The 13355-nt window shown below is 34.8% G+C and overlaps 1 protein-coding gene across 1 annotated transcript in view; it reads left to right on the plus strand.

Moving 5' to 3' along the window:
- The first annotated feature begins 2248 nt into the window (after positions 1–2248).
- The window catches only part of LOC143433639 (zwei Ig domain protein zig-8), a 94622-nt gene continuing 83515 nt past the window's right edge, over positions 2249–13355 (plus strand). Inside the window, exon 1 of the mRNA XM_076911080.1 lies at positions 2249–2351. The gene's annotated coding sequence lies outside the window, so the exon portion shown is untranslated. The remainder of the gene's footprint in view (positions 2352–13355) is intronic.

The raw sequence follows: 13355 nt of genomic DNA on the forward strand, positions 1-13355 counted from the left end.
AAAAGAGTGAAAGCTACTCAGCGAAAGCTTCTTTCAGATTCGCGAAACATAAATACTCATTGTACCCAGATATTTGTATCTTTGATAAAAGAGTGGAGTTTTAAATCCGAAGGTTGGAAACGATTAACGTAAAAGCACTTCTGTTAAGAACAGAGAGCGCAGGCAGAGCAGTATCTATGAAACATTAGACATAGCTTAATCGCAACAAACACTGGTATAACTTGCGGCAACGTTTTGCTGTAAAGTTCGAAATTTGCGTTATGATGGGACAAGTTGCAAGTGATCACCGGTTGGCTCTGGCATTTCATTAATATTCAGTTCGATTTTAGGGTTCGCTTTGTCAATAGTTGTATGAAAGATTGAAATTGTGTCTCTTAACAATAATAAAAATAGTGGAATATATAAATTTTTGTTTTTCAGCGATATAAATGTTTTTATGTGGCATAGAATAGAATGGTCATCTGTATTATTTTTCGAAATTGAACATTTTCCATGTTGATGCATATTCAGTTATAAATATTTATGTTTCGCTCTGTACTCGAGCAATATTTAATCAAATCAGTGAAGCACATAGGTTTTTAATATAGGTAATAGGCAAGTAAATTCAATGGATTATCATTATTATCATTATTACAAATACTTTGTTTGGAAATAGCTTTTGTACTTGAGCTATGAAACTTTGTGTACTTTGCGTCCGTTCATAGAATTTAATTATGGAAAAAATCATTGCAAAAGCTAAAATTTCACAGCTAAATACAATTTGAAAGGAAACGTTTGCACAGCAAACTTTATTAGGCAGAGCAGATTACAGAAGCCGTGATTCCGTCTGGAAGTGATCGCGTGCACACAGCGCGGCACCAGAATCGATACTATAAAATGATCGAATAGGAATAGTAGTCCCGTTATAAATAAAAATTCAATCTCCAGGCAAATTCACCGTACGTGGAAAAAGCGAGAATAAAACTCGCGACAGATTATTCAATGCACTCGTGTTGGTGTGTTCCGTGCTCGCGAGTAGAGGAACGGTTGGCCATTGGTGCCACCCTCTGCCGCCGCGTTCACCATTGTCGGAGATGATTAGAAAGAGCAGGCACGTAGAAGAGGTGGAAGAAGAAAACAAACGATCGAATGGCCCCTTGTTGTAGGTCGCCGGCCCGAAAACGTCGAGCAACGATTCGATCGTGAGATTAATCCATCGGATGTAATTGGAAGGTCGCAGCCGTGTCACTAGCCGGAGATTTACGAGCGCGTATAGCCCGCACGAGTCATCCGCGTTTTTATTTTTTCACAGAGAATCCTTGCCTCGCGACAATAAAGACCAGTTTCGGGCTCGAAGGAACCGTGATAACCGTACGCGAATGCCGACCGAATAATAACAGGCCGATGATACGTTTAACCGTTCCGATCAATCTTCGTCAAGTTTAAATGCTGATTCGTTGGATCATCGTGCGGGAAACGCGAGAGAGAAATCGTCGAGAATACGCGGGAATGTTTTGTCTCGTTCAAACGGCCTATAATAATTCATTTCTCTCACACTTTTCTTTCGCGGACATTCCGACGCGTTGATGACAATAACAAATTCCAGTTATGGGACCGTTGACTGATTTTTTGATTATTACTATTTAACTTGTAACTACTTTCCTTTCTAGGTGGATGCTGTTTGAAGAAAATTTGTAAATATTAAACTTATATATTTTTTACACATTCACATCAACATCGTGAATATCTACACTTTTGTTATTCAAACATAGAAATTCCGGATGTACGTGTGATCCACGTAGCACGTATCGATATATCGAAAGCAGGCAGAATTCTGAATTGGTTTCTTCCCGGTAGGAAAAAAAAAAACTATCAATTTCAATAAAACAGAAACGCGGCTAGCAGGAGAGGAGAAGGAAAAAAGAAAGAATTACACACGGCTTTATCGTATATTCCCATAGGTCCGGGCAATGAATGCAAGCTGCAACTGCGAACGGATTACCGCGGCCGGAACGACAAAGCTCCCCTTTATTTATAGCTTCCAGAGCGCGTTGATCATCGGCGCAGATATCAAGTTGTTGGATCGTGTGTTGCGACTGGAAAAGCTCGAGCTTACGAAGATTTTCGAGGAAAAACGAGGATTTCGTAGGATCACCGTGCGCGGCGTTGCAGTCGACGGATCCATGGAAAGCACGTGGTGGTGGCAGAGGTCGCTTCTAGGACTTGCGAGCTTTCAAACTGGAAGCAGTCAGTCGCCAGCCGACCGTGCTGCACGAGTCGCGAGTTATGTTGTCGTGTTTCGTCAAAACAGAGCTCTTCGTCTTTACGAGCCTGTGTCGTCGTTTCGAAACGTGAATGGTGGATCGTTATCGGTAAGTTTGAAGACAAATTTTTTATTTTATTCAATCGTATCTTCTCTAATCGAAATTCCGCGGTACAATTAAATGGTGTCGTTTGAAGAAAAATTTCTTACCAGTGAGACTAACAGTTTCGATTGCACCGTTTTAGTTTGTATTTTTTGTGCTTCCTTATTTAATAGCTACGGATAGTGTTATTGAAAATTTCGTGTTCTTCTGTCGTATATTAATACGGTGAATATCATTCAGTGAGTTTGAAAGTTTTCATTCCGAGAGCTTGTTTGCGCGGGAAACTTGAGAAATTTTAAAGGTGGAGATATTTCGTCGCGTTCATTTAGAAAGTTTGGACATCAGTGGAGGCATTGAATAATTATAGAGCTTGATGGTTTCTTTGTTGCCGTGCTATGGCTGGAAAATTTCAGCCGAAGAGAAATTATCTGTTGTCATTTGCAAATCTGTTATATTAAAAATACTATTGTTTTTATAGTGTTGTAATAAAAATTAAAGTGAAATAATTCAAATAACTGTGTGAAATAAAGATAAAAAATATACATCTTAAACTATGATTGACTCTCCTAATATTGTTCAAAATATATAATAATTATGATCGTGATGTAGTTAACGTTCTTTACGTTAACCGATTAGAATAAAGAAATTCGACTGACCTTTTTCCAAACGCAGTGTGCATTCTAGCGTTAGATAAAATGTCAACACTCAAAATGACAAATTGGAAATATTTCTGAAGATTATACAAATTTACAACGAGTCATTTCTATTATTGTTCATAAAAGATATTTAAAGAATGTTTACCATATATCTGTCACATTTTCTTCATTTTAAAAAGGAACAAATAATCACAAGCTAATCATTGATAATTCCACTCTTCACCAATTCAGTATTGTTAGCTGACACGAGTAGTTCCCAATGTACGAGATTCATAAACCAAACTGCAACGAACGCAAAGACGTTCCGATATCCCTGGCCGTGCTCATCGTTTACATTCAATATCACATAATATTCGTCCTGCGACCGTGCGTCTTTTCCGCTAGATCGATACAGGGGCTCAGGTCTGTAGCGACGACTAATTACTAATTACGTGACTTGTTTTTGTTTGCGCGGCGCTCGTTATGCGGTAGCTAATTAGTTTCCTGAACGGCGTCTGGGAGAAGAAAAAAGGAAAAACGTGCTCGGGACATCTTAACTCGTGATAATTATGACGTATGTGGTGGCATTCAGAAAGCGGCGGAAAAGACGGGGTGCGCGAACACGCGGCAATGTATTTACGTTTTTATATAAAACCGCGAAAACTTACGTAACGACTGGTCGCCTCATCGCGAAACACCACATTTCTTGTCAAAGAACAGAAGTCAACACCTACGACGGCATTCAATAACACTGGAGTGCTCTGTAGAAGCGCGCGCGAATTTAATAATCTTTTTATAGAATCTCTGCAGATTTTAGGCGCAATCGTTGTACGTACATCTCGAACCGTGAAATTTTCATAATAACGTCTCGATGAAATAAAGAAAGAAACCGACTGCAGCGCAGCCTGTTGGACCACTAGTTAACAAAGTCGAAGCGATTGTTTAGTTCCAAGTTCCCTTCCGTACCTTCATTTTATTCCGCGAGATTGAATACGCTTGGAGTTCAGCGCTATAGCGGTATTAGGAAACCTTGCCAACCTCAGAGACAATACGGGGGAGTGGAGGAAACTGTAAGCGTTTGAAGGGTTGTGAAGTTGTAATGGTGGCTCTAAAGGAGGAGAGAAGAGAAAGAGAAACTATGCGAAAATTAGCTATATGGGTGTGGTGTTTTGTTTCAATAAACAGTCAATAGATTAACGTAGTTAATCAATAGACAATTAATGGGGTAGGTAGGTATTATGTGAAAACTGGAAAATCAGATAAAGACTGGTTTCGTATCATTCATTTTGTGGCAAGTGTATGAGGATTTTGATAACGGACGGAAACAAGCGAAGTATCATTGTGATTTTCTACTGCAATAGTTGCCTAAAATATTTAAATCTCAACAACTGTCAATTGTCCAAAATATATTTAGAGTTTCGTTTTTAACATTTAAATTATAGTAATATATCACATTATTGCAATAATATTTTTGTGATTTTCAGTTTAGAAAGCACACGTGATGTTAAAAATAATAAAAGAGCGAAAAATGTGCAACATTGGTTAATAAATATCGTTCTTTTCTTAGAGTTAAATACATTGATATTACAGTATTATGTAGTGTTATACAGTCAATATTATCGATATTAAAATTGTCATAATTAAGTGTTCAATGGCGACAGATTCTTAGTCTTTCTATTTGAATATGTGCTAATCAATGTTTGTTATCAGTATTTGTCGATTATATCGGAACAAATATTGGAACTTGGATCATCTGCATCAAACTTAAACATTGCTGGGATGGACAAAAATAGTTATTTAGAAATCGGCGGTTAATAATTGGTACCAATATTTTGCTGGAAGAATCACAGATCAATATTCTGTTAATACATTACTGTGCCTTTTAAATCCATCTTCGTAGATGTTAATTAATAATCCGTTCCCATTATTTCTCATTAACGGTTCTCCGATAGTCTATAGGATTTTCATTCTTGTATGTGTCTGGCTTTAAAATTCTTTAATATGTAACCATTTATTCTGTATTTAAAGGGAAATGAATTAGCTTAGTTTATGAAGTATATCTATTGTACTAATAAAGATGTATGTGTGCGTTTACTGAATCTTAACCAGTTATTTTAATTATTTTAATTTTTTTTTAATAATTATAGCCCTATTTAAGAAACTTTACACCCTATATGTAAAGGGATATGTTCAAAAATAATTATTGTAACATTCGTTTCCTTTGAAATTTGTAATTTCTGGAAATTGAGTCATGTGACTTGCATAATTTAAAATAATTAAGCTGGCGTATCGTGCACTGACGTTTAAAATAACAGAAGCAATTAAAGTTTCGTATCTTCTCGCAGAATTTCACATGTATTAAATATTATTCAAAAGTAATATTAAGATCTTATATCAGCTAAAAATATAGGCTGTTAACCAGTTGAAATAGAGACTGTCGACATTTTTTGTGGCCAGAAAGGGTGATCATGCAAATCTGAAATAATGAATTAAAGGTCAAATTTAAAATATATATCTTGAAGAAGTCGAAGAGAACCTTAACCTCTATAATAGTTCCCCGAAAATACTCATACAATTGTCATCTTATACTTTGTAAAACTATTTGACATAAAATTTTCTCCAATGTAGCTTACAGTTATTTTTATACTCCAATTAATCTTTTTCTGTGTACGAAATATTTTTTTCCTTCGGACAGCCATCACGTGTCTATGTTAGCCGAAACTGGAAAAAATTCTGTTCTAGAATGAAGGGAACAGGAAAAATGAAGAAACATATTTTTCCTTATAAATCAATAGAAAATGTTTACTCGTAATATTTGAATTTTTATGGGTTGTAGAGATCGGTATTTTCACTAAAAAGGGTTAAAAAAATAGTGAATAACGCCTCGTAACGTTTCCACGATATATGTTTTATTACAAAAAATCGAAATGAATATAATTGAGAGCTGTATTTACACTTCATAGAAAAATAAAAGATTTTCGTTAAATATTCGCGCACGAAAAAAAATTCAATATAATATTGTAGTAACTAATAATACGTTACTTCTCAACTCGTTTGGAATTCATTACCTCTGATTTCAATTTTTAGTTTCAATTTCGAATGATTACAATAAATATCGCAATAGAGAACATGCAAACACACGTAAAATGAAATGAGCGTAAGGAAGTCGTAAATATGAGGCAGGAATATGTTATTACGAGTGGTGGTTGGTCGGTCTATAAGAGTCCATTGTAAGTGCAGGCCAGGTCGTTCGATAATCGATTTCGTATATCTTGATTATTCGCGTGAATTCGTGGGATAAGAATCGATACAAAAAGGCAGGGTTTCAAAGAAGGGCAAACAGAGAGGCGGCAATTAGATGCATTGGAATGGCTGCAATTTATGCCGAAAGTCACTTAATTAAAATCCCTTTGTCCGCACTGGCGAAGAGCATTTTTCATCGCCTTTCGATACTCGCTGTCGAATTTACTCTTTGCTTGGGTTCCGCGTTCGTTGGTAATTATCGTAGAACTGGGGCTCGATAAAATTCAATAAAGTTTCGTAAAAACAAGGACAGCAATTTCTTTCCTTTTAGAAAACGTTTACGTTCTCGATCTGTACCGATAATGGTTCCGGCGACGTTCAAGAACGTCTACAAGCAGAATTTCATTCGTCGTCGATTCAGAAATAATGCCTCGGTCAAATACGGATCCGGATTTCTTGACGATGACCCTGTTTTCTGACCAGACAAATGTAAATCGGTACCACGATGCAACGAACCGCGAACCATTCGGCATTTTCTTAATGTTCACAACGTACCGTTGCAGCTTTATAGTATGCAGAATGCTAATTGTCCTTTTAACAAAGGCTCAACGCTTGCAGTGTGTCGCCCCCGCCCCAACCGTTCGAGGTTACCGTCCTCAGAATAGCTCTGCGTTTCTTGGTCGAGATTCGTTCTGCCTCGTAGAACATATCTCTGAAATGAACGATCAACGTCTAGTGTCGTTCATTCAACAATTAGAATGTTGTCATCAACTACTCGCGTTATTGCACGAATGTGTGAATTTAGAATTCGATAAACTCTGAAGGTTCGAATACTGAATGTCAGATATAAGCAATTGAAATTTTGAAAAAAAAGTAGAATTTTTATTTTGAATTTTTTATAAAAATCGACAAATCTAAAAAGTATTGTATAATATATTTTCATGTATTTTACATGCACTTTTATGTAATGACGGTAATTGATTATGAGAAGCGTACAAAATGAAGGAAAATTAAAAAGTTGTAATAAATATATTGAGGATCATATCAAGGGTTCATTAATTAACGAAATAAAAGGAGAGCCATTAAAAGGCAGATTAAACTATATTTTCTTTAACAACGGTGACTTGCACCTTTTTATGATTGGCACACATTTTAATTAAAATATCTACTTACATACACACGTGTTCTAACATTCACTTTGCAAAGCAAAGACGGTCTTCCTCTCTTTTTGTTTTCTTTAAAATTGAAACCCAAATCTAACCGATAATTATGTTGCATCTGAAACGTAGTCTACGCCGTCAGTTACCTTAAATGATACGAATCGAAAAAGTTAGGTTCCTACGCGTTAACATTTATTTTTCTCTTGCATCCCTTCGGAGGAAATCGACAAATTTAATGTCACGTAGCGTTCTGAAAAATGATCGCGCGATAAACTGATCGATCCTTTGGCATGCGAGCCTCGCACGTTCCTCTCTATTTTCAGGTAAAGCGGATTACAGTATAACACTCAACAAATTTCGCGACTGAAAGATCAAATACAAATACTTGGTTCGAGGTGAAAAAGGGTGAAACGTGTCTAGAAACGTACAGTTAGGAATTCTATGTAATACATATGTCAGGCTGTCTCGTAAGTTTTCTTACATTTAGATTAGTTAAGTTGATTTAAATCAATTTTAACTTTGTATTTGTACACATCGATTTACTTCAACTGAAATCGATTTATTTCGTAAAACCTTGCTCCATTATATTATGAAATTATATCAAATTAAATTAACCTACGTAAAGTTTTTACATCGTACAATACAGTTCACACCGTTCAAAACTTTTCCTCGAAAAGAACGAATATTCGGAAGAGCTTCAACTTCGTTTGAAACTTGATATGATTTGTAAAACGAAGTGAAATAATAAAATGGTTTCAAGCTACTAAAGTTTTAATAATTTTAGTAATTAAGTGTAGTAAAACACCGCGATATCATGACGTCTCGTACCATAAAAAAGATTCATATGGAATTTGTCAGAAATAAAACATTCTGAAGGAAATTTAAATGTACACTACGATAATGAGAATTGGAAATATTGGAATTGTTGAATTTTGGAGACGAACAACATTTCATTTGACTGCAGTATAGTTTGACTATGATATATAGATTATAACTGAACTACAATGCTAGTCGAACTTTGATATTATTCTGTATTCATTTTCAAAACGAGAAAGTCTCCATAACCATAAAACTAACGAACTATTTGGAAATATTTGCGTGCTTCATATTAATGTTTAACGGATAAAAATTTCCAAAAATTCTTGAATATCTCACACAGATAATCGAGAACTGTTATATTATAAATTAAACCATAAAAAGACTGTAGTCAACTATATTTTTAAAATTAAAAATTACATTTTTGGGCCCACATAAACAATAATTGTACCTATGACTTATCCTTAATAAAAAAAGGTTTAACTAATTCTAAACGCGTTATTACATTACTGAGTCAAAGGCTGGACAGTTTTTGTTGTTCGAATCGGATCAGTCGAAGCACACTATGCGGCAAGGGACAGTCGAACGGTCGAATCGCGTTATTTCGATAATCGATTCCGCGCACCGTGTCGAATAACGGTTTACATGATCAGTGATCCATCTTACTCCAATCGGGCATGTAAACGACTGGGTACAACGGACGAAGCTCGTAAGCCGTCCGTTTAATTCCCATCGAGTCTGCACACCGAGCCGGTCGAGACAACAGAGTCAAGCTTGACAAACGTGTCAACGTGAACGGTGCAATCTACGATTCCCGTCGTAACACGTAACCGTGCTAGATCGAAAATCGAATCGATGACAATTGATACGGATATGGGATTCACTCATCGGGCGCGTTACTTTCTTATCGATCGAATAATTAAATGTCGGATTATGGATTCGGGTTAATACGAGTGAGCAGATCAGGATTAGATGGTTTAAGATTGCCGCGATATTTGGTGGCATTGATGATGTTCAGAGAAGTGTTCAGACAGAGAGAGAGGATTTTTTTATAGCTATATCTTTCTAGCTGGATCGCGATGATCTTTTTCGAGATATTCTTGAAAGAAGTTATTCTATCGTGTGTCATATATACATGTATGCATGTAGGATCGAGTTAATTTAGGAATAAAAGGATTCCCAAATTGTAAATAATAAAGAAAGTTTAATAGAATACTTCTAATACGAATGTAGTATTTTTTACAAAACATATCCATCCGTCATGTTGTATAACGTGTAGTCTCGAAGGCTGAAATGTTACGTATACGTGACGAGTAATTGTAATATATGGAAATTAATGGATATATTATAGATAGATATGTGCTTACTAGTAAAAGTATTGCGACCGATTACTGTAGTAGCGAACGCGATATTATGTTTAGCTCCTACAGCCAGGCTTCTTAGTTACTATTATAGTTTCTTTGAAATTAAAGATTTATTAAAAATGTTATAGCAACATCATATTTTTTCTATGTTCCGCAACGTTCCGCGTAGTTGCAGTCTGAAGTATAGAAACGAGGAGGGCATACAGCCTGAAATAATACCGAACCTTTCCTTGAATTTCATATTCTCTTTAAGCGACTGGTGAAAGCATACGATACTTTTTCTTCTCTCGTAGATGTACAGTTTTCTGCATTGAGAGGTTGTTTGCTTGTTTAAAAATGAGTCCGAAATACTTGGGGAACTAAGTAAGTTGCGGTCTAAGCAAACGTATTATAACACCTTCATGGATAGTGAAATAAGATATGTAATGGGAAATTTGAAAGGTTTAAAGAGATATAGTAGGTGAAACATGACAAGTATTAATATTAGAGCGTAAAATTTTCGTTGATTTACAATTATGCAAGTACTTGTTGATATATATTTAAGAATTTAATTGTAATGATGTATCACAATATTGATTAACTGTATCTTATTTGGATGTTGGGCACAATATCGTTTCAGTGATGGTATATTCTAGATACCATTTCAAGCGTAGCACATATCGCACCTGTTCAGTTCTGTTTAATCAACACCGATTCTATCTAACTCCATCGGACTAATTTAGCGATTTAATTAATTTTAACCTTCCGTCTCGGAATGTCCAGTGTTTACCGATAAATAACATTACTTCAGCTCTCAAAAGTAATTCGTAGCATTAGTTTTTTACCTCTTGAACTACTTAAAGAGTTCTTTCGGTATTTCATTTCCTAATTTTAGAACCAGGCATTGTCGAGTTTACAACCAACTGCAGATTTATTTCTTCCACTTAGTATTAGCCGTTTTACTTCAAGCTTCTTTGTTTTACTGTGCTTTTAAAATTCGGTGCATAAAGCAAGCTTTTTCTCATACCAGCAGCTTAATTTATATTATTCTTGTTAATTAAAAACTGTTGTTATTTTAATGCCACGTACCAGCATACCACGGTGCTTTAAAGTACATATTCTAGAAACTTTCGTACAACACAGAATTCGCAACATAGAATTTAAGTGTGCTAACCGAAATTAAATTGGAAGTACAACTTTTATATAATGTTCATTTCGTAATTAATGCCGTCATTTTAATATTTCGCAGAATATTAAATATTAGCAGAATTATATTGTAATTATAAAATACAGTTCCACCCAATGACGTATACATATGTGGTACGTATACTTGCTGCCTTAGCCAAGCAAGTAGTATTAACCAGTTAATAGTCAGACGATTGTAATATCAATTTTATCATATTTCATTTATTGTCTTTTATTGTATTTTTATACCTTACAGAAAGTTTTTATACTTTACAGAAATTTATTTTTATTACCTTACAGAAAGAATGTTTTACTTTTTATTTAATTAGTTAAGAATGATACGTATGTTTGATTAAGAAAATTGTTGAACGTTATGTAATTGGTTGCTGCAATTAAACGCAATCAATTGGGATTGACCACGATGGGTAACTTACAAATGATATATCGCATAGGCTTTGATTGGCTTTACCGTGGTCACCTCTTAATCTATTTAATCTACGTACATCAATCGATCTGTTGGGCGGACTGATATCATGAACGCTTTTGATACGGTTTATCGGTGGTTAGTTTCTCACCTCAATCTCGATGTTACAGCAATTATACGTTACCGTATTACCGTTCAGATATTTCTCTAGATAATCGTTTTAAATGTACAAGTTAAATATGTTCAAATCAAAAGTACGTAGAAAGATAGAAAATAATGGTGAAGAACTAAACGGACGAACTTCGAAATTACAGCATTAAAAACGGACAAATATTTTCATGGGAACTCACGATCAAAATATCTTTCTTCTTTAAATATCAATTATTTGTGTAATTTACCCAGGAACAAATTTAAATCACCTATTTTTATCTTTTTTATTTATTTACTTACAATTACGTATTGTAATTGTAATTATAAAAATATGGTCAATATTTGTTGGAAGAGAAACGATGAATAGTGAAAAATATTTTTATTACGAATGCTACAGCGCCATTGGCGATAAAAATCGATATTTTATTTGTATCGAAATGGACAAAATTGCAGGAAATTCTTTTTACCTTAAAATCAGTTTGTAACAATTTCACATAAAGTGTACCAAATAATGTTCAAATTTATTATATTTTATCTGATATCCACTGATTGTTTTTAAAGCTAGCCAATATAATATGTTTCAAATGAATTCCGATTTTCTCTAAAAAATGAAGAGAAAAAAAATGGAAACGTTGCTTTTAACCGTAAAAACAGATTAACTCGATATTACTTTTTCACGAACAATATATTGTTCCGTTATGCAAGATAACAGAATAGATATTTATCCTTTGATACACGCCAAATGAAAATTGTGAGCATCCGCCGTGGAATGCGTTTCTAATCTTCCGTCAAACTCGATAGTTCGCTTGTGTCCTGTCAAAAAGCACTAGAGGGTGCGTGCGCGCAGCGAGAACAATACACTCTAGGGTATAAAAGAGCGAACAAAACGTTATTGTCACCGCGAAATTGCATTAAACTTTAACATATTCCGTTCAAAAAGCGGAGAAATACATCGCTCAAAGCGCTTCACTTTTTTCTTCCGCGCGCACGATAATCCGTGTCAGCTTTTCATCATCCGCAGAAAGTCGATCGACCAATAAACTATCTCCACTTGCCAAATATAAGATTATTTACACGCGGTACGTTAATACTGAAATACGCTGGTAGCATTTGGAAATAACGGTTGCGATGTGAGAAGCCTGGCGAGTCTTCTCTAACGAGGAACACTTTTCATTCGTCGACCAATATTCCCAACGAATATATAACCAAATATTCCGAAAAATTTACACGTTTCGATCAACGAGAAATTTTATTATTTTTTCATGCATTCTTATCGATATGTATATTATTAAATGTGATTTTCAGCTTGCAATTTTCTTTTTTATTCTTCGACACTTTTGCGAGTTCCTCATGAGAAAATTGATAAATTTGTTAAAAACTGTTAGGTTGGATAGTATAATGATTGCCCATTTTCTTGAAAAACGGGGTGTTTTTTCAAATTTTTTATATCCCCCGTAATCAGTACATTCGCGCCGTTAAATTAAAAACAGATTGATACAATAATTTGAAAAACAACAGCGCGGATATATGCATTTTACATTCATATTGTAGTATAATTTGCGACTTTATACCAATAGCAATTAATATTGTACAGCGTCGCTGAAGTGGTGGTGGCAGATTTCATGAAATAAAACTTGTTTCTAGTTACCATACTTAATTATAAATTACGATCGCGAGGCAATTCTGCGTGTTTCACCGAGGAGACAATGACCGGGGTGAAATGATAAGGTCAAGATTTATTGTACATGTCAGTTTTGAAGATATCATTTTAATATGCTTCAACCATGTGCAGCTGATACTACCTATACTTGAATAATTGAAGTAAAGAAATATTATACATTTGTTTTAATAATGCAATGCTGCGCCATTATGTGAATTGAACAAAAGTAAATTAAACAAACATTTCCGTAATCTTCGAATAATATCAATAAAATACCAATATTTTCGTAGATTTCATAGGAAAAGAAGTAACGTTTTAATAAACGTTATTAGAAATTGTTCAATGTACATTATTCTATCCATGGAGCACAGAACCTATTGCATGCTCGCATCTT

This window comes from Xylocopa sonorina, chromosome 3 (assembly GCF_050948175.1).
Source record: "Xylocopa sonorina isolate GNS202 chromosome 3, iyXylSono1_principal, whole genome shotgun sequence".
In the NCBI taxonomy this organism is placed as follows: domain Eukaryota; kingdom Metazoa; phylum Arthropoda; class Insecta; order Hymenoptera; family Apidae; genus Xylocopa; species Xylocopa sonorina.